General features: G+C 33.7%; 1 non-coding gene across 1 annotated transcript; it reads right to left on the reverse strand.

Annotated features, from left to right (window-relative positions):
• Nucleotides 1-19,359: 19,359 nt before the first annotated feature.
• LOC142874176 (U6 spliceosomal RNA) lies at nt 19,360-19,463 on the reverse strand. The gene has a single exon (XR_012921997.1). It is a non-coding gene; the product is annotated as a U6 spliceosomal RNA (small nuclear RNA).
• Between the last annotated feature and the right edge of the window lie 467 nt (nt 19,464-19,930).

Raw genomic sequence — 19,930 nt, forward strand, 5'->3', positions numbered from 1 at the left:
TTTCTCCACTTCCAGGGTTTGTTTCCCATGATTGTGCTTGTCTAGCAAAAACTCAATTATGAAAAATACCTACCATCAGCTTTCTTTCTCTATGCCTTCATGGGAACAGCTGAATATTGCTGGAGAAAATCATTCTACTGAGCTGGCTGATTTAACTTTAAAATTCAAAGATCAAACCCACACTCTATAATACCCAGGTATCTTACATTTCTATAGTAGGCTTACTTTTCCTACTTCTAAAAAGTCAATATATGCTCCTCTCTCCTTAAACATTTGTCATCTCTATGCCACTACTTTTATCATCTGATGTCCTCATTTCCTATTTTATTGAGCAAATAGAAGCTATTAGATAGGAAATACTTTACATTTTCTCTGCCAATTCTAAAATTCTATTAAAACTGAAATCTATCTTCTTTTTTTCCCTTTATTTCAATTAAGGACAAATCACCTTCACCCAGCATCCAATGTAAATTTCTACACTCCTCCTCTGGATCTCATCACCTCTCCTCAAAGTTCGTATGACTCTTGCTCCTTTAGTTATCTTCTTTTTCCCTTTCTACTATATCATTCCCATCAGCATATAAACATAGTCCAGAATTTCCCATCATAAATAAAAATGCATCCAATTTCCTCACTTACAATCTCATTTCTCTGTGTTCCTTCAAAGTTAAACTTTTAAAGGGGTTGTATATAGTAACTATTTTTGTGTCTTCATTTCCCATACTTCAAAACCCATGGCAGAGGGATTTTCATCCCATCATACCACTGAAACTGCCCTTATCAAAATCACAATGATGTCCAATAATCTATTTCCAAAGGTCACTCTCTGAATTTTATTACTTAAGCTTTCAGCAACCCTCACATGTCAACCATTCCCTCCTACTTGAAATACTGTCTTCTTTTAACATTCATAAAATGCTCCCCTGGTTTTCCTCAACTCAATGCCGCTCCTTTTCTTCTTCTTTGGCTTCTTCTTTTTTAAATTTTTGTTTCTAAATGCTTCAATTCCTTAGAGCTCATTACTGAGTTCTCATATTATTTTTCCATACCTTTACCTTGGAGATGTTGCCTATTTTCATGAATTTAAATGTATCATCATGCTAACAATGCCCATAATTTATTAATTTATCCCTGGCCCATATTTCTTCTGTAAGGAATACTCTAATAAAGGAAATTAATTAAATTTTGGTTCCACTAGATGGGTCAAGAAGAAATGTAAGAGCACATGAGGACTTTCAGTGCCCCAATAGTTTGTTCATTTGTGATAAAAGTAGACTAGCTCTGTTCTATAGAACTGTCTTATTGGACTAGATTTTAAGCTTAGTCTTAACATCTCCTAGTCCTGTGACCTTGCACAAGTTATTTAACCTCAAGAAATATTCATATATGCATTTATAAAATGAATTTATCATTACCAAATTAATATGTACATTGTAATAATTAAATAAAATATGAGTTTGCTTAGTAAAATATCTGATGTATTCCAGGTTCTCAAAAATACTAGGTTTTTTTTTCTACTTTAAGATACAAATTTTCAACATTTTTTTGAATTACGATTTATTACATTTCATAGCATCTTGCAAAACCTATAAACCATGTAGGGATAATGATGAAGTTGTGTGAAAAATCTTCTGTTGACAACTTCTGATACAATTACGTATCATGGGAGTAGGGGATGGGCAGCTACTACCCTTGCCTTCCACTAAAAAAACAAGGTCAAATATCCAAGGGTCTTAGATTTGATGATATAGTCTAGTATCTAGTATAGATCTAGTATAGATCTAGTATCTAGTATCTATGCTAGATACTAGACTATACTAATTATTTAAATTACCACATTCTTAAACCCTCTCTAGTAAGAACAATGCTATATAGATCAAGGAAACAGAGAAACTTAAGATATGTTAGCCTTCAGAAAGCACAAAATCTAAGATATTTTCAAATGAAGATAGACTAATGGCCAACAAAAATGCTCAGTGTCTCCAAGCCTCTGGGAAATGCAAGTCAAAACCACAATGAGCTGTCACCTATCTCCAGTGAGAATGGCTCTTATCAAAAAGTCCCAAAACAACAGATGCTGGTGAGGAGGGGGAGAGATAGGAAAGATAAGAACAGTCATACACTGCTCGTGGGACTGCAAACCAGTACAACCTCTGTGGAAAGTGGTATGGAGATACCACAAAGAACTAAAAGTAGACCTACCATTTGATCCAGCAATCCCACTACTAGATATTTAACCAAAGGAAAAAAGACATTTCATAAAAAAGACACTTGCACTTGAATGTATAAAGCAAGATGATTTACAAATGCAAAGATGTAGAAACAACTCAAGTGCCCATCAATACATGAGTGGATTAATAAAATGTGGTATATGTATACTATGGAGCACTACTCAGCCATAAAAAATGGTGCTCTTAGTATCTTTTGTAACAACCTAGATGGAACAGGAGACCATTCTTCTAAGTGAAGTATCACAAGTATAGAAAAATAAACACCATATGTACTCAATACTAAATTGAAATTAATCAATCAACACATGCATATATGGAAGTAAAACTCAAAGGAAATCAAGTAGGTAGGAGTGGGGAGGAGAGGAAGGGTAAATTTACATTTAATGGGTACAGTGCACACTAACTGGGTGAAGGGCACAAATAACTTTGACTCAAACAGTACAAAAGCAAATTATGTAACCAAAACGTGTATACTACTGTAATATACCAAAATGAAAAAAATTAGAGTTGGTGAAATAAATGAATTTTTTTATGGACATCCAGTACATAATGGTGTACCCCCAAACTATAGAATAATGAGAAAATATTACATAAACTAAGATGTCATGGTAATACTTAGGAGACAATGAGTTAGCATTGAAATTTATAAAGAACAGAGTATGAAAGCAAGACAAAGAAAAAAACTATAGGTGAATTACACGATTAATTTTGTAGAGATGGGAATGAGTATGATGTGTTGGAAAATGTAAAACAACAGCTGAACTAGATCCTCCAGAGTTTCATGAGAGAAAATTGTATAACTACTGTTTAGATTTATTAACAAAATCATTATATTCTAAGCTGATTTTATAATTGAGGCAAAAAAGAAGAAAGAACAGTGGCTCAGTGGCTGTAGTTACTGTAGGATTCACAAGGATTCATTCTTGAATTAGAATGATAGCTTAGGAAATGATGAGTTAGTTGAATCTTAGAGAAACTAAGGAGCAAGATTTAGAAAGATCTGATGACTCTGACAGCAAAGAAAGGCTATAATCAAATCTGGCTCTAGCTGGTGGGCCTGGAGGACTGGGAATTTGGAGGCTAATGAAAACCATTATTTTAGTATTAGGTCATTAAATATGACTTTCTGAGCCTTTTTTTTTTTGAACAATATTATTTGCAGCATTAAACAAACCAAATGAAAATTAAGACCATTTTGGAATTCAAAGCAAAAATCCTCAAAACAGAACAGACATTTATGGCAGAGTCCCTAAGGGTGGCGCAAAACAAGACTACGGTGTACTTGAGAGACAGGGATGTATGTTTAGGGCAAGTGTGGCTGGCAGCAGCAGTCTCCACAGTTTGGCCCATTGCTGAAGCTTCATCAATTACAGTGATGATGCAATCACATTGGTAAAAAGTTTGAGGTGAGTCACCTCCTATCATATTCCATTTATAAATAAAAATATAGAGATATGATTTTGTGCTCAGAGAAAAGATTTATATTCAAGAAAGCTTTCCACTAATATGGTAGGTGGGGGGAGGGAGGCTAAAATAAAAGAGGAGGTAAAAGATTAAAAATGAGTTTTATACCATCAAATCAGCTAATTGTCACTGGAAGAAACATTAATTTAAATTTAAATATTGACTAAAATTATATTTAATTGACCATTCAGTCATGTATTTGATTGCTAAAGTCCAAAACAAATTTTTGACAATCTATCTCTAAGGGAAAGACATGAGTAATGTATCTGTCATCATTTCTTTGGTGTTTGTTTAGTCACATTCATAAAAGGGCAAAAAATGTCTCTATTTATTTGGAAACTTTTTTCCAAAGTCATTTTTCCATAAAAATATCTTTATATTAGAAGATAACTAAAATTGGAAAAGACATATTAAGTATATCATAATTTTAGAAAATATTATCATTCTCTGACTTCCTAAAAAATGGATACTACTATACAAAAAAGAACAGAAACCTGAGAAAAACTTTTATAACTACCTTTAGCAAAGAGTGATATATTGCCTTATTTTCAGTAATAGATTTAATCTTCTCTTTTCCCAGATTAAAATCAATCTTTTTCATTTTTATGACCTTGCCCATCATTGATTTCAAAGTATTCAGAATTTCTGTGCCTACTCCTTTTGTTCCCACCCAAAAGGACTTCTCTCATGTATTTGATACATGAGAGACCTAGATAAACCTAGTTATCCAAGTCAGAAATTTGGAAGTAATTTTTAATTCTTTCTACTCCCTTAACCCAATATCCAATTGATCACCAAATTCTGTGCTCCTTCAACCTAAATATTTCATAAGTCTCTCCATCTCTTTTCTGGGTTTATACTCTCAGATCCAACTGGTTTCTTTCTTTCTTTTTTTTTTTTTTAAGGAAGAAGTAGGTAAGAAATAGTTAATACAGTAAAAGTTAACAAAATAGAAAAAATATATAGAAACTATAAACAAATGTTGAGACAATAGAAAAATTAGTAGAAAAACACTTAGAAGATGAACTGAGAAAGAGAGAACAAAACAAAAGTATTAGAAGTTAAAGAGAGAGAGAGATACAACTATTGGAAAAGTAAAAATTTTTTTCCTTTTATTTCATCATATTATGGAAGTACAAATATTGTTAGGGTTACAAATATTGCCCCTGCCCCCCTTCCCCGATGTGTCCAATCCCCCCGTGGTGTGCACCACACACATTATGGAAGCATACACCCCTTTCCTCCTTCCCCCTCCCACCTGCCCACCACCCGATAAAAAGTTTTTTGTTTTTTTTTACATTTTGGTTACATTGTATATCTTTGGCTCTCCCTAAGAAGGGTTAGAGTTATGCACTTCCCCTCTGAAGTGCTCGCCACCTCCCTAAGATTGGGTGCCCCCTCCTGAATCCCTGGTGAGCATTGCCACCATTTGAAAACCATAGTTTTAATCAGTCAGTATCAATTTGATGGAGAGTAGATGTGGGGCCCATTTTCCATGTCTTGTGTAGCCTCGCTTTGGATAATGGGCTTAAATTTAATCCAGGATAGCATCAACGTTGCTAGTTCACAGTCATTTCTTAGGATTGAGTAATATTTCATTGTGAGCATATATCACATTTTAATTATTCACTCATGAATTGAGGGCCACTTGGGTTGTTTCCAAGACCTTGCAATAGTGAATTGTGCAGCTATAAACATTCGGGTGCAGATGTCTTTATAATAGAATGTCTTATGCTCTTTTGGGTAGATGCCCAACAATGCTATTGCAGGGTCGAATGGTATTTCTATTTCTAGTTGTTTGAGGTATCTCCAAATTCTTTTCCACAAAGATTGTACTAATTTGCAGTCCCATCAACAGTGTAGGAGTGTTCCTGTCTCTCCGCATCCTCGCCAGCATTTGTTGTTTTGGGGTTTCTTAATATAGGCCATTCTTACTGGGGTTAGGTGGTACCTCATTGTGGTTTTGATTTGCATTTCTCTAATAATTAGAGAAGTTGAGCATTTTTTTATATGTTTGCATGTCATTATTCTCTCTTTTTCGGAGAAGTTTCTTTTTATTTCTGTCGCCCATTTCTTGATGGGATTGTTTGATTTTTTCTTGTTAATTCTTTTAAGTTCTAGAAAGATTCTTGTTATTAGACCTTTATCAGAGGTGTAGATAGCAAATATTTTCCCCCACTCTGTGGGTTGTCTATTTGCTCAACTGATGTTTTCCTTGGCTGTGCAGAAACTTTTTAATTTGATCAGATCCCATTTGTTTATTTTTGATGCTGCAGTGATTGCCTTGGGGGTCTTCCTCAAAAATTCTTTGCCTAGGCCAATGTCTAATAGGGTTTTCCCAACATCTTCTAGGATTCTTAAGGTTTCATGTCTTAAGTTTAAGTCTGTTATCCATCTTGAGTGAATTTTTGTGAGAGGTGGGAGGTAGGGATCCTGATTCGCTCTTCTGCATGTAGCTAACCAGTTTTACCAGCACCATTTATTGAAGAGAGATTCTTTTCCCTGATGTATATTTTTGTCAGCTTTGTCAAAGATTAGATTACCGTATACTGACCAACTGCTAATATCATTCTAAATGGGGAAAAATTGAAATCTTTCCCCCTTCCATCTGGAACTAGACAAGGATGCCCACTATCTCCTCTCCTATTCAACATAGTGCTTGAAGTCCTAGGGATAGCAATCAGGCAGGAGAGGGGTATTAAGGGCATTCAAGTGGGGGCAGATGAAATCAAACTCTCGCTCTTCACTGATGATATGATATTATACCTAGAAAACTCCATGGACTCTTCCAAGAGACTCCTAGACTTGATAACCGAATTTGGTAAAGTTTCAGGTTATAAAATCAATATACACAAATCAGAAGCATTCATATATGCCAAGAACCAACAAGCAGAAACTCAAATGAAAAACGCAATACCCTTTACTATAGCCCCAAAGAAAATTAAATACCTAGGAGTATACTTAATGAAAGATACAAAAGAATTATACAAGGAGAACTACGAAACACTAAAAAAAGAAATTGCAGAAGATTTAAACAGATGGAAAAATCTACCTTGTTCATGGATTGGTAGAATCAACATAGTTAAAATGTCAATATTACCTAAAGTAATCTACAGAATCAATGCAATCCCCATCAAAATACCATCAGCATTCTTTACAGATCTAGAAAAAATAATTCATCACTTCGTATGGAACCAGAAAAAACCTCATATAGCCAAAGCAATCTTAAATAAAAAGAACAAACTGGGAGGCATCAGTCTTCCTGACCTCAAGCTGTACTATAAAAGCAATAATAGTTAAATCAGCCTGGGACTGGCACAAGAACAGAAGCATAGATATCTGGAATAGGTCTGAGATACCAGAGATGAAACCAACTGGTTTCTTTACAACAGTCTTGCCTCTATCTCTATTGGTACTGTGCTGGTAAATGTTTAACAATTATTTATCTAAAGAAAAGGAAAGCCCAAATTTGTAGTATATGCCAGTTCCCATGTGGTAAATTACTCACAGCATGAAACTTCAAGCTATCCAACAAGATGTCACTCATGGGCATGGAGTTGAGAAGTGATGCTAAAATTTGATCTTTTTTAACTTGTGAGCTATTTCTAATCAAGTGTTCTTCCATTCTGGCTACAGGCTGGAACAATCCAGAGAGATTTACATATGTATGTGTACACATACACATACACACATACACATGTACGTACAAACCTTGTTTCAAAGTTTAATTGGTCTCAGAAGGTCCCAGGTATTTGTATATTGTAAAACTTCCACAAGTTGATCTAATGTGCAACTGGGGTTAATATCAACTTTCTTCAGCCTGAGTAATCTTTTTAAAATCAAATCTGAATGTGATTCATAACCATCCTCACTCCTACATCCAATTAAATAACTACCTTCAAAATCACAGTCAAGTTCTTAATAAAACCTTTAAGACTGATACAATCTAGCCTTATTTTATTTTTCTGTGCTTAAAGTATTCCTTCCTTTCCTTGAACTGGCTAACTTCTCCCAAGTCATCCAGTCTAAATTTAGATAGCACTTCTTCCAGGAAGGCTTCCTACATTCATCAAGTCTAAATTTGGTTTCTTAGTTGTACCAGAGCACTCTGTACTCCCTGCATTAAACACTGTGTCTTTAACTAGCTCTGCGCAAACTATGATCAGGTGTGTCTTATTCATCATTGGATCTTCAGAGCCTAGAACCTAGTTTTTAAGTAAAATTTTAATAATGTATTTTAAATAAAAAAATGAGTCTTATGAAAATAAGACTCATTTCCTTACTAGTATAAAGGACTTATTAGAATGTAATACAATATTAAGAAACTAGAAAATATACAAAATATGAAAGAAGGCCATTCATTTATAGACATAACTTCTCCAAAGCTGTCCACTTATAAAAATATCTTTGGGCACATATTTTTTCAATCTTTTTCTAGGCATAGGTAATTTAATGTCTCTAATATGTTATATATCATCAAGAATATATATTATATCATTAATACTTATAGCCAGTCTGTTTACATAGATATCTACCTTTATAGAAAGAAAGTAATCAAAACATAACACATATACTTAATTTCCCCTATCTCCATCTAATTCTTCTTTGCTTTTGAAAATGAATGTGACCTGTTAGAAAGAACTGAGTTCAAATCTGACACCACGTCTTCTGAGATGTTATTTAATGCCTTCACTTTTCCCAATTATAAAATAGGGTTAATAATACTTATTTAAAAGGTTATTGTGAGAATTATAAGAAATGATGACTTCATAAAATAGTTTTGTAGTTCAACAATATTGAACGCTGGAGAGTCCTTGGGAGAACTGGGATTGAGAAAAGCCACTGGACTCACCAGAACAAAAATCAATGGCAGTGCCCCTTCTAGAATGCAGTTACATAAGTATGTAGGGGTGAAAACAGGACTACAAGCACTTAAAAGAAACTAAGGACCATAAAAGCTGACCACTCCTCTAACACTTTGACAAAGAAAGGAGAGAAATTTGTGGTATCTAGAGGGGGCAGCAGAGTCAAGTGAAAGTTTTCCAAGTTAAGTGATGGCAAAGAGTCAGTGGCAAAGGAGAATCTGAACATGCAAAAGAAACACCTTACATAGGAGGCAAGTGGTGTGTGTGTACATATGTGTGTGTATACACACATACACGTGTGTGTTTATATATATAGCCCTGCCTACATAGGAACGACCCTAGCCATGAGTAATTTCAGTGACTATCCCAGAAAGCCTAGAGAATATTGCTTAAAATGTGCTTTACAGACAATTTATATCAGAATCACCTAGATTATTTGTTATAGATGTAGTTGCTGATATAGAATCTCTGGGAAAGGAACCTAGTTATTGCACCTTAGAGAAAGAAAAACTGGAAAATTTCAGGACCTGTCCAGTTTTCAAGATGGAGAATCTGTTAGTTATAATAAATCTTAATTAATTACAATTGGGCTGTATTTACTGGACATTATTCCAACATATATATTTTTTTAAAGTCTACTAATTTCACTTCTATTTTCCACTCTACATTCCCAATGCAGCTTTAACAGACCGTCTTAGAAAATAAGAAGTCATTCTGTGAGTGAAAATAGCCTTTAAACCCTGTATTGTTCTATGGGCAATCCATAAATTTAAGATAGTTGCTGATCTAATTACTTATAACCTGTCACCCAGATAACAGGAAATCAGAAAGGAGGCAAAATGTGCAGTATACGTTACAAAATTTTTCATCAAAAATTATTATTTAAGTAGTAAGATTTTGGTATATAGAAAATTTATACAAAATATTTCCTTTGTCTGAAGATAGTGTGTAAATAAAGGGTCATTGCTAAAGTTTATCTTTTACTATTGGAAAAACATGTCTGGTTAAATTGTATTTGTTGTTTACTTATAATTTTCATGTTTATAAGTAAGAAATGTTGATATATGCATTTTTAAATTAAGTTTTACCCTTCTTTCCCAAACCAGTAGCCAAAGATTAGGTGGCCTTAAGGATAGAGCAGCTAACTTTAGGGGAACAGTTCTTGAAGGACATTAACACAATAACAATGAATATAGCTAATAGTGTTGAACTTTTTCTTCATGCTGGATTCATGTTATCAACTTAATAGATATTATTTAATTTAATCTTCTTAATTTATTAAATGGGTACTATATGATATTCATTTTTCAAGTAAAAAAAAACCCACTACCATTTTATTCAGCATTCTTTTATATTGGAGAGTTAATATTAGTCCCCTGAGCAGTAGAGAAATTTTTTCAGGTTTCTGGGTGAGGACTTGATCTATGAGAATTGTGAAGGACATGAAAACCTCTGACACAGAGGTTACAACTAAAAGCATCACAGCCATTGGAACAACTCTAAAAATATTGTCTCAGAAATAGCAAAAACATAAATAACATGAGAGTTCTATTTTGGCACCTTAGCCTGGCTTTTTGATCTAACTCTTGTGATTTGACATTGTTGCTGTAGTGAAATGTAATACTAATTTCAAGGATATGACATTGGAAAAATTACAATATAGAAAATTTGGTATTGTGTTTCATTTTGGCTTTAAATATTATAAAATACCTGTGTAAACCCTGTCTAAATTTGGTACAGTGCTCATAGAATGTGTGTTTTCTATGTGTATATAATCTAAATATTAATTAATTAACAACTTAACTCATACTTTTCAATTTACTTTTAACTTATTTTAATTTAATTTAAAAATTTATACTTTAAAAATTACCTAATTAACTTACAAAATATGTAATGCTAGAGAAGGTATAAAACAACAAAACAAAACAAAAAAATGAATACAATGATTTTTGAACTTAGAAATCAAAGAAAGAAAAATCTTCAGGTGCCAGATGAAGAGGGAACTCATAGTCAGAGGAATGTATCAGAGTTGTGGCTTGAAGGATTATAGAAACATAAGGTCAAAATATATACCTTAACAGTTGGGCACTGCATTTTAATACTAGCACAGGAGAAAAGCCTTTCTGAGAGCCAGAACTTGCAAGAAACTGGAATTGAGCTACCAAGCGTCATGGAGAGTCCACACTTTAAGAAAATGTTAGAAAAATCCACCCATGGAACTAGTGAGAAAGCTTATTAGCTAGAGCAAGGTAGAAAAAAATTACTTGTGAGTAATTGGAAACCAAATTCTGTGTAGCATTCCAGTGTGAGATCCTTGTTGTAGAAACCCCAAATAGTTACCAATAAAATCAGTAGAGGCAAATCCACATCTAAGCAAATTGTATTGAAATAACATATTATCAATGATTGTCAAAGTCACAAGAGAAAAAAAATCAACAAATATAATTGAGATATGCTGATATGAGACTTTCCACTAACAATAAAATATGACAGAAAATAATAGAATAATTGCAGTGCTAAAATAAATTTATACCCAGCTAAATAGTTATTAAAGAGGTCAAAATAAGTAATTGTGTAGACATATAAAGATGGAGAGGTTTTACTACTCTCAAAGCCTTGCTAAAAATGAAATTGAAGCATGAAGGTTGGAATTAGAAGGTACAACATATGTCTAATGTGCATTTCAGAGAAAATAATAGAGAGAATGGTAGAAATATATATTTAGAGGAAAAGCGTAGCATAAAGTAGTATATGAGGAATAAGTAAGAATATACATTAATGATTATAAAAATATCAATAGATTAACTCTACAGTTAAAAGACAAAGACAGCAAGATTGGACTACTCCAAATGTAACACTTTGTTGTATAAAATAATATTTCTGTGATATTCTTATCAAAATGAATCTCCCATGGGAAAATATCAGATATATTTAAATTGAGGAACATTCCTTAAAATAATTTGTTTGTATTCTTTAAAAATGTCAAGATAAAGAAAGAGAAGACTGAGGTACTGATCCAAATTGAAAGAAATTAAAGTTATATAAAAACTAAATTCAACAGATGCTTCTGAAATGGGTCTGGACCTATAAAATACATTATTGGAGCAAGTGGAAAGATGGAATGAGGTCTGTGGATGAAATGATAATATGAGATCCAAGTTAATTTCCTGATTTTGATGGTTGTACTGTGGTTATATAGAAGAGGGTGCTTGCTTTTAGGCAATGCACAATAAAGTGTTAAAGATTAATGACCCTTCATGTCCTTTACTATTAATAATTCTCAAATAGTTCAGAAATGCCATTATTTGGTAAAACTGGATGAAAATTGTATAGGAGATCTTTGTATAATTTTTATAACTTTTATGTAAATTTGATATCAATTCAAAATTAAGTTTTAAAAAGTCATAAAAATTCACACAACTTTAAGTTGGGCAATGATGCATGTCTGTAGTCCCAGCTACTTGGGAGGCTGAGGAAGGAGGATCACTTTTACGGTGTAGAAATTTGGCACTATGATCATGTCTGTGAATAGCCACTGCACTGCAGCCTGGACAATATAATGAGATCAAGTCTCTAAAAACAAAATTAAAAATATTAAAGCTCACCACTTTAATAGATTCAATGATAAAGTCTTATGATCATATTAAAATTGTGGTAAAGGAGTTTCCTTACCTGAAGGTAAGATTTGGTAAAATAGAAGGTTAAATTGTAATGTTGTCTACCACTTACTTTCTAAATGTACAGCAATAAACACACATACACAATGTATACTTATAGATAAGTATATGGATATGGGAAGAGAATGAAAGAGAGAGAATTAAAAATTCAAAAACAAAAGTAAAATGTGAGACATATGAATATTCATTGGATAATTTTGTTTTATTTCAGATTCCCTTGAAGACTTTGAGGCAGGATGTGAATGTTTTGCAGAGGGAAAACATTGTAAAGGATGAAGGGATGACACAGGACAGCGAAGGAAAGGGGGCTGAGCTGAGCAACAGTGAGATCTCAAGTAAATTATCTCTGGCTTGGTACACAGGGGAAGTTCTGAAGTATGTATCACGGTACATGAACTAGTCAGCTTGAAGTAAGGCAGCTGAACTTTTGTAGCCCCAAACATGCAGCCATGGGCTGTGGAGTGGCATGGGGATTGGGACGAAGGTCAGAGGGAGGAGGTACATAATTTCACTGTGGAGGCTGCTACCAATGGTTAAGAGGAATTGTGTGGAGGAAGGGGCAGCTGTGCTTCACTACGAGCCAACACCAACTGCAGCTGAGGACAGATGCTCCACCCAAGAAAAGTGAAATGGGCCAGCACTGATAGCAGATATTCCTATATGTTTCCTGTGTCTTTGAAATTTTTTATGAGAAGAAATTGAAGAAAAGCCTAAAACTTTCCTGACAGACGCAGACAAAGCAATCAATAAAATCCAATTTCAATTTTGCAAAACATTACTGATTTATTAGCAAATTTATAATAGAAATACTTCTTTGGCAAAATTTGGAAGTATCTCCAATAAAGTCAGAAATAGGAAGAGAAAGCCTATAAAATGGCTACTCCTCACCTTTGAAATGGGGTTCTAATCAAAGACAAAGAGAAGATAAAGAAACAACATATATAAGATTTGGAAAGGAAGAAGCAAAATCATTATTACTTGCTAACACTTTTCTTTTTATCATAGAATACTTAATAATAATAGCTAGAAGAAAGGACTTGAAATTTCCCAACACATAGAAATGATAAATACTTGAAGGTCATGACTTGATCATTATACATCTTATGCATGTAACAATATATCACAAGTACCACATTAATATGTACAGATATGGGAATATAAAAACATGTATATGATGAATATTCAGAAGAATATCTTCTTAAACATAAGAAAGGATGTCTTCAGAAATACACAAGAGGATGAGTCACTAATAAGAAAATAAATACATTAATGTATTTGCTTTAATCAAAATTTTAACTTCTGTATGACAAATAACACTACAAGCAAAAATTTTTTAAAGTCACATACTGAATTTTTGTAATCCCTGATAATCAAAGAATAAAACAAAAAAGAAAAGAAAAGAAAGAGAAAGAAGCCAGGGAGGGAGAGAGAGGTAAAGAAAGAAAGCAGCCCAAGAAAAAACGGTCAAAGGCCATAAACAGTAATTTAAGAGCAAAAATTCTGAATGATCAACAAAGAAATGAAAGATGCTGAACCTCACTAATAACAATTAGGGAACTGTAAATTAAAACTACACTGAGATAATATCTTATACCCATCATATTGCCAAAAAAAAAAAAATTAAGCCTTACAAAACCAAGAGTATGTAAGAGTATGGAACAGTGGAATCATGCATGCTCTGCCTCTAAGTAGTACACTGGTATAACCACCTTAGAAAATACCTTGGCAATATCAATTGAAACGGAATATGAGCATACCTTATGGTCCTGGAAGTAGACATACTCTTAAGCATGTGTACTAGAACATTCTTTGCAATATTATTTGTAATGGAGAAATGATGACAACAACAAAAAAACAAGAATCAATAGCAAAAGTGGTAAATTGTGGTATGAATGGCAATTGTAACCTAACATGTATATATCAACATATATCAAGAAAGTTACTAAAAATGTATTGTCAGGCAACTTGTTGAATGACCGAATAGCATTTATATAAACTTTTAAAAACACACAAAGCAATATAATATATTGTCAGTGGGGATACACACTGATGTGTTTGTAAACATATTACAACATAGATTGGCTGAAAGGAATCAAATCAATATCTTGCATAGGTTGAGGAAGAATACTATACTTTATAGTATTCTATATGAAACTTACAGAACCTTTTGAACCGTATGGACACTTTGTATATATATGTGTAAATGTGCATATATCTGTGTGATTCATGTGTGTCTGTGTCTTTCACTCTACATTAAATCTGAGTAAAAAAATATAGAAAGTTAACATCTGTAATTTTGGGAAAGAGTTTTTATATCAAATTTTGTATTTTTCTATTTTTTAACATTGAAAAAATGAAAACCTAAGTGTGACTCAGATGCTGAGTTATGATAATTTGAGGCCAAAAGACTAACAGAGGCATTAGAATCCTCAGAAGGAGGCCTGCAAAATACTGCGGATCAAAAATGGTAATTTACCTGCCCCCTTAAGAGGAAGTCAAATCGCTGTGTCAGGTTCCAGCTGTGCTGCTAGTTAACACTGCAGCTCAAACAGAGGATGGAGTGTTTTCCTGAAGAAGTGTTTTGAGGATGCTGAGCAGAGCTGCAGCCAGGGCCTTCTGGGGAAATGAGGCTCAGTGCAAGGTCCAATGCAGAAGTGAATTTTCGCAGGGCCAGGGGAGGTCAGAAAAGCAAAGCAAACCAAAGCAAAGCAAACAAACAAACAAAACCTGAAAAGCTGAACATAGAAAAAAACACTTCCTATTTGGAGACCACTGCACTTCTTTCTTTAAGCCAGTTCCTCTCCTCTCTGGCTCCCTCTTTTCTCCTCTTTCCAATCTCTCTTCTTTTTCTTTAGAGGAACAGAGAGAACATGGAAGTTACCATGTGCAAGAAGGTCACACAGGAATTTATATTTCATATTTTGATTTTTGTATATATTCCCAAATACCAGATTTGTTTTTGCTACCTCTTTTTGTCCCAAACAACTGAAAATAACCGAGTGACTCATAAACCTATGAAACTTTAAGGCTGAATAAACTTTGGTTTTTTGCCTTAGAAAATATTCTGTTATGTTCTATGCAACGTTTTTCTGTGGAATTTGGGAAAATTTGTTCACAAGTAAAAATGGAGGAATTGATCCAACTTTAAATATAACATACTGTATTCAATTCAACATGCACCTTTTTGAAATGTAAAATGGCATACTTTTTTTTCTATATATGTCCATAATGTGTTGAAAAGCTACTTTCAAAATCACTAACCAAATATAGTCAAAGGTGATAGAAAGTGTTTAAATTTTTGCTATGTTCATCTATGCAGATACTTTTTAAAGTCCTTTTTAGTATAGTTATTAAAGAAAACAATTTTAAAATGCATTAAACACAAATTAAATAGTTTAAATGACTTGCAATCCTACCAATCACAGAGAAGTTAAGTCTGAACAAATTTATTTTATTTTATTCTATGGCCTATAATCAAAGGAAGAGCTGAGGTATTAATAACAACAAATTTTAATTCACTGTGAGCTTTGTGCTACCCAAGGTTGTTTTTGGCCCATGATGATACTTCTGGATCTACCTCATTATCTTCCTGGTTCAGAAAGAAGCCTAGAATTTGCAAAGGAAATGTCAAGAGAACTGTCACTCTTTATGAAACTCAAGTTTCCCAACTGAAAAGAACAAGGAAAACTCTCAGAGCCTGGATTCCTCTTGAAACGTGTTAATAAGCATCTCCTAAGACATCACTTTTCCATGCTGATTCTTTTTGTCCTACCTTTCTCTCTAGCATCTGCTGTGTTAATAACTCCTTTATTGACATACTAATGTCTACACCATTTCTCTACTTGCTAAATCTCACTGGAAATGATTGCTCTGTTGTCAGAATGCCTCTGTCCTTTAAAGCACACAGTTGCAGTTTTCAGACTAAGAAGACAGCCATCACAGTTTGCAAATTCTAGAATAAACACATATGTGGGAGACACCTACCCACGAGAATAAAACTACATTTTCTACTTCCTAATGAAAACACTTGCTACCAAGTTATATATTTGGAAATTTGCCACTGGACTCAACTAAATAAACAAACACAAACAAGTACACATGCACACATACCACACACACATAGATCCAACACTTTAACCTGTGCGACTTACAATAAAAATATTCAGTTAATACACTGAACAGAGAGAATCTATTTAATAACTTAGATCATGTTTGCTAAACTATGAAAGAAAAGACAAACTCCTTACAATTTATTTTAAATTTTCTGGAATAGCTAATGGTAACAATCTATACAAATCCTTCAGTTCATTTAGAATATGAATTTATGTTACTTTCTATAAACGGTTAGTGAATGAAGACTGAACATAAGCAGATATTTAGTGGAGTTTAAAATTCCCCCTAAAGCAAGGATGTTGATTTTCATAAATTAATTAAATAGGCTGGGTTGGTAATAATTTGGATGTGAATATATAGAAGTAATGTTTTGACCCATTCCCTACCACTCAGGTGCTGAGGCTGAAATCTGAACTTGGATTTCTTTGACCTTGATGCCTGTGTTCTTTTCATTAGCTGAATGGTTGAAGTAGGGAAGAAGAGATTCCTCCAGTGAAGAAAGTGGTGCCAGCCAAGTCTTGAAGACTTGAAGCAGTAGAGTGTGTGCAAGGAATCACAAGTATTTTCGAGGCATTTCTGGGTTTTTACTCTTTAGGCAGAGGCAGAACAACAGGCAGAAAACACACTTGCCATGATAAAGAGAAAGAAATGAACCCTATGAACAGTACACAGCCAATAGAGAGTTTTAAGTAGATACGATACACAATATTTGCATTTTAATATTAGCGATTGAGAAAGAGATGAATTTTGGAAGATTGTTGGAATAATCCTGGTTTTCACCTAAGATCCTTCAGAAGATAATGGGTGGTAAGAATGATCTATAAGAGAAGATTTGAGAAATGTTTAGGAAGATGAGGAGTTGTTGAAGACAGACTGATTATGGGGAAAACAGTAAGAGAAGCTAGATAATGAGACAATAATGACTCCCAGACATCTAGCTGCGTGACAAGAAAGTGTAAATGCCAAACTATAAAGAGAAGGAACAAACAATCCCATGGGAGTGTCAAGGCATGGACAATAATTAATTCACTTGGAGAAATAATGCTAATTTTGTAGACATGTCCAAGAAGGAGTTGGATATGTACTTGGTGCTTACTGAGAGATGAGCTGAAATTTTGTAGATAAAGCCATATATGAGAATAAAATTGATCAGGGAGAGAATGTGGGATAAGCACAATAGTGGGTACAGGAACAAGTTTTCTACGGAGGTCAAGAAAGGAACACTAGTAGGAGCAAAATAGACTAGAAAAGTTAGAAAAAAGAATATCATGTTGTGGAAATAGAGTAAAGAATTTTATTTCAGCAAATAGAAATAGTAAGACACATACATGTATCTGTAATACATAAGCATATCTGCATTTAAACATATAATGAATATATATTATTATTATTTATTTATATAGAAATGGGGAGAAGGAGGAGGAGAGATAGAGGGAGACAGAGAGAAATATGTTTATCTATAAGTCTTACTATATATACCTATAGTCTACTACACTAACACACACACACAAACACACACACACACACAAAAATAACAGAGAATGAATTAAGTTGAATATTTGGTTGAGTAACAACCACAAGAGATAGAATAGGACAGAATTTGTTTGAAGCTGCAAATTCTCTCAGCAGCTGATCTGAATTTTTAGTTTTATTAACAGCATTCCCAAAAGGTGTAATATGCTTGCAAAATATTGACATGTTGTGGGATAAAAAGATTAATAAGTTACATTCTGTTTCTCAAAGTTACTGTATTCCTCATTTGTATTCAATAGTGATTCAATCTAATAAAGTTAGTTATACCTATGTCATATTAGGTACTCTAATTGTGCTGAGATCAACAGTATTAAGACATGGGCTATGCATTAGGAGTTAATTGTTTAATGTGAATGGCACATGTATAAATACAAATAAATGGTGATAAAAGCAACAACATAAGTAATGCAATATCCAGTAGGAACTAAGAGTAAAGGTGAATTTATTAATTGTTCATTTATTCCTCATTTGTTTAAGTATATACTTACAGTGGCTACAACATGGAAAAAAAGACAAATGAATAATGGAATAAATTCAAAGGAAAAAATTAATTTTGAGTTCATAATTTGAAGTCAACAGTACCTGGGTCCACACCATACATAGTTAAGGTCTAAAAAATGCTAGAGTAGGCATTTGGCCTCTAAGCTTTTGGGAAGGTGGGCAAAAATGAGAACATAGTCAATTTTACTAATTATATTACTTCCAAAGAAAAAATGAACCTACTCCTCATGCTGAAACTAAAGTGTTTTTCCTCATAGGGGGTCAAAAAAAGAACAATGCACCATCCTCTACAACATTAGCACATCACATGGAGTTCATAGTGCTTTTTCTTAGAGTGGCTGGGCCAATGATGACATAATGCCAAATTACATTCAATAAAAGAAGTTTTACAAGAGAACATACCATATGGTCCAAATGTGTAAATTTCTGCTTGTGAAGCTTATTCTGAGGATAGATTTTTTTGTATCTATAGGGACACATGAACTATATTTCATTCAGGCAGTCCTTTGAAAATTTATGTTGCCAACCAAGTATTTGATGAGTATTAAGCAGCAGTGAGTTCAAGGTTATAGTCCTTGATGATAACGTATGGTACAGCTATTTCAGACTACTGATTAAATCATGGAAGTGCCTAACTCCCTCTAGGGATGTGGATTGGTATAGAGAAAAGGGACCACAGAATTTTGGCTGTTTTTTTTTTTTTAATTGCGGAAAATACACATAATATGAAATTTACCATCGTGACCATTTTTAGGTATACAATTCAGTGGCACTAAGTACATTCACATTGTTGTGCTACCAATCCAGCCCCACAGAACTCTTTTTTCATCTTGCAAAACTGAAACTCTGAAGCTATTAAACAAGAACCCCCTATTCCTCCCTCCCCCAATGCCTGGCAGCAACTACCATATTAATATCTGTCTCTGTGAATTTTACTACTTTAGGTGATCCCATAGAAGTGGAATCATACAGTGTAAAAATATAGAATTCTTCATGAATTTTCATGCCATCCTTACTCAGGGGCCATGTTAATTGTCTCTCTACTGCCCTAATTTTAGGATATGTGCCACCCAAGACATCACTTTGGGTAGTTTTTAAGAAAAGAATGTGAGCTTATCAGTCTTAAAATGAAGAAAGCTCCTATACAAAAGTGGGAGAATGTAATAATACTGTTTTCCATGCTCCTGAAGACTTGGACAAGGAGGGCACTGAAGAAGAAGAGGTTAAAGAGATAGAAAGAGGTCAGATGCTAAAGGGCTTTATAAACTGTATTGAAGATCTTGGGTTTATGGACAACAAGAACAGAATAGGCAATTAAAATTTTTATTTTAGAAAAATAATTCCAGGAAAGAAAAGGAGCCCTGGAAGGAGATTTTATCTAAAAGAGAAAGACCAATGAGAAGGCAATGGCAAATATCTAAATAAGGTTTTCCTTTTTTTTCCAGCTCACCAGGATGTTAGAGTAGGTATTACAGAATTACAGATTGTGGTGCAATTTGTGTCTGTGCTGTGGTTCTCATGTCTTACAATCTTCTATTCCAAGCTT

The sequence above is a fragment of the Microcebus murinus genome, chromosome 11, assembly GCF_040939455.1.
Source record: "Microcebus murinus isolate Inina chromosome 11, M.murinus_Inina_mat1.0, whole genome shotgun sequence".
Lineage (NCBI taxonomy): Eukaryota > Metazoa > Chordata > Mammalia > Primates > Cheirogaleidae > Microcebus > Microcebus murinus.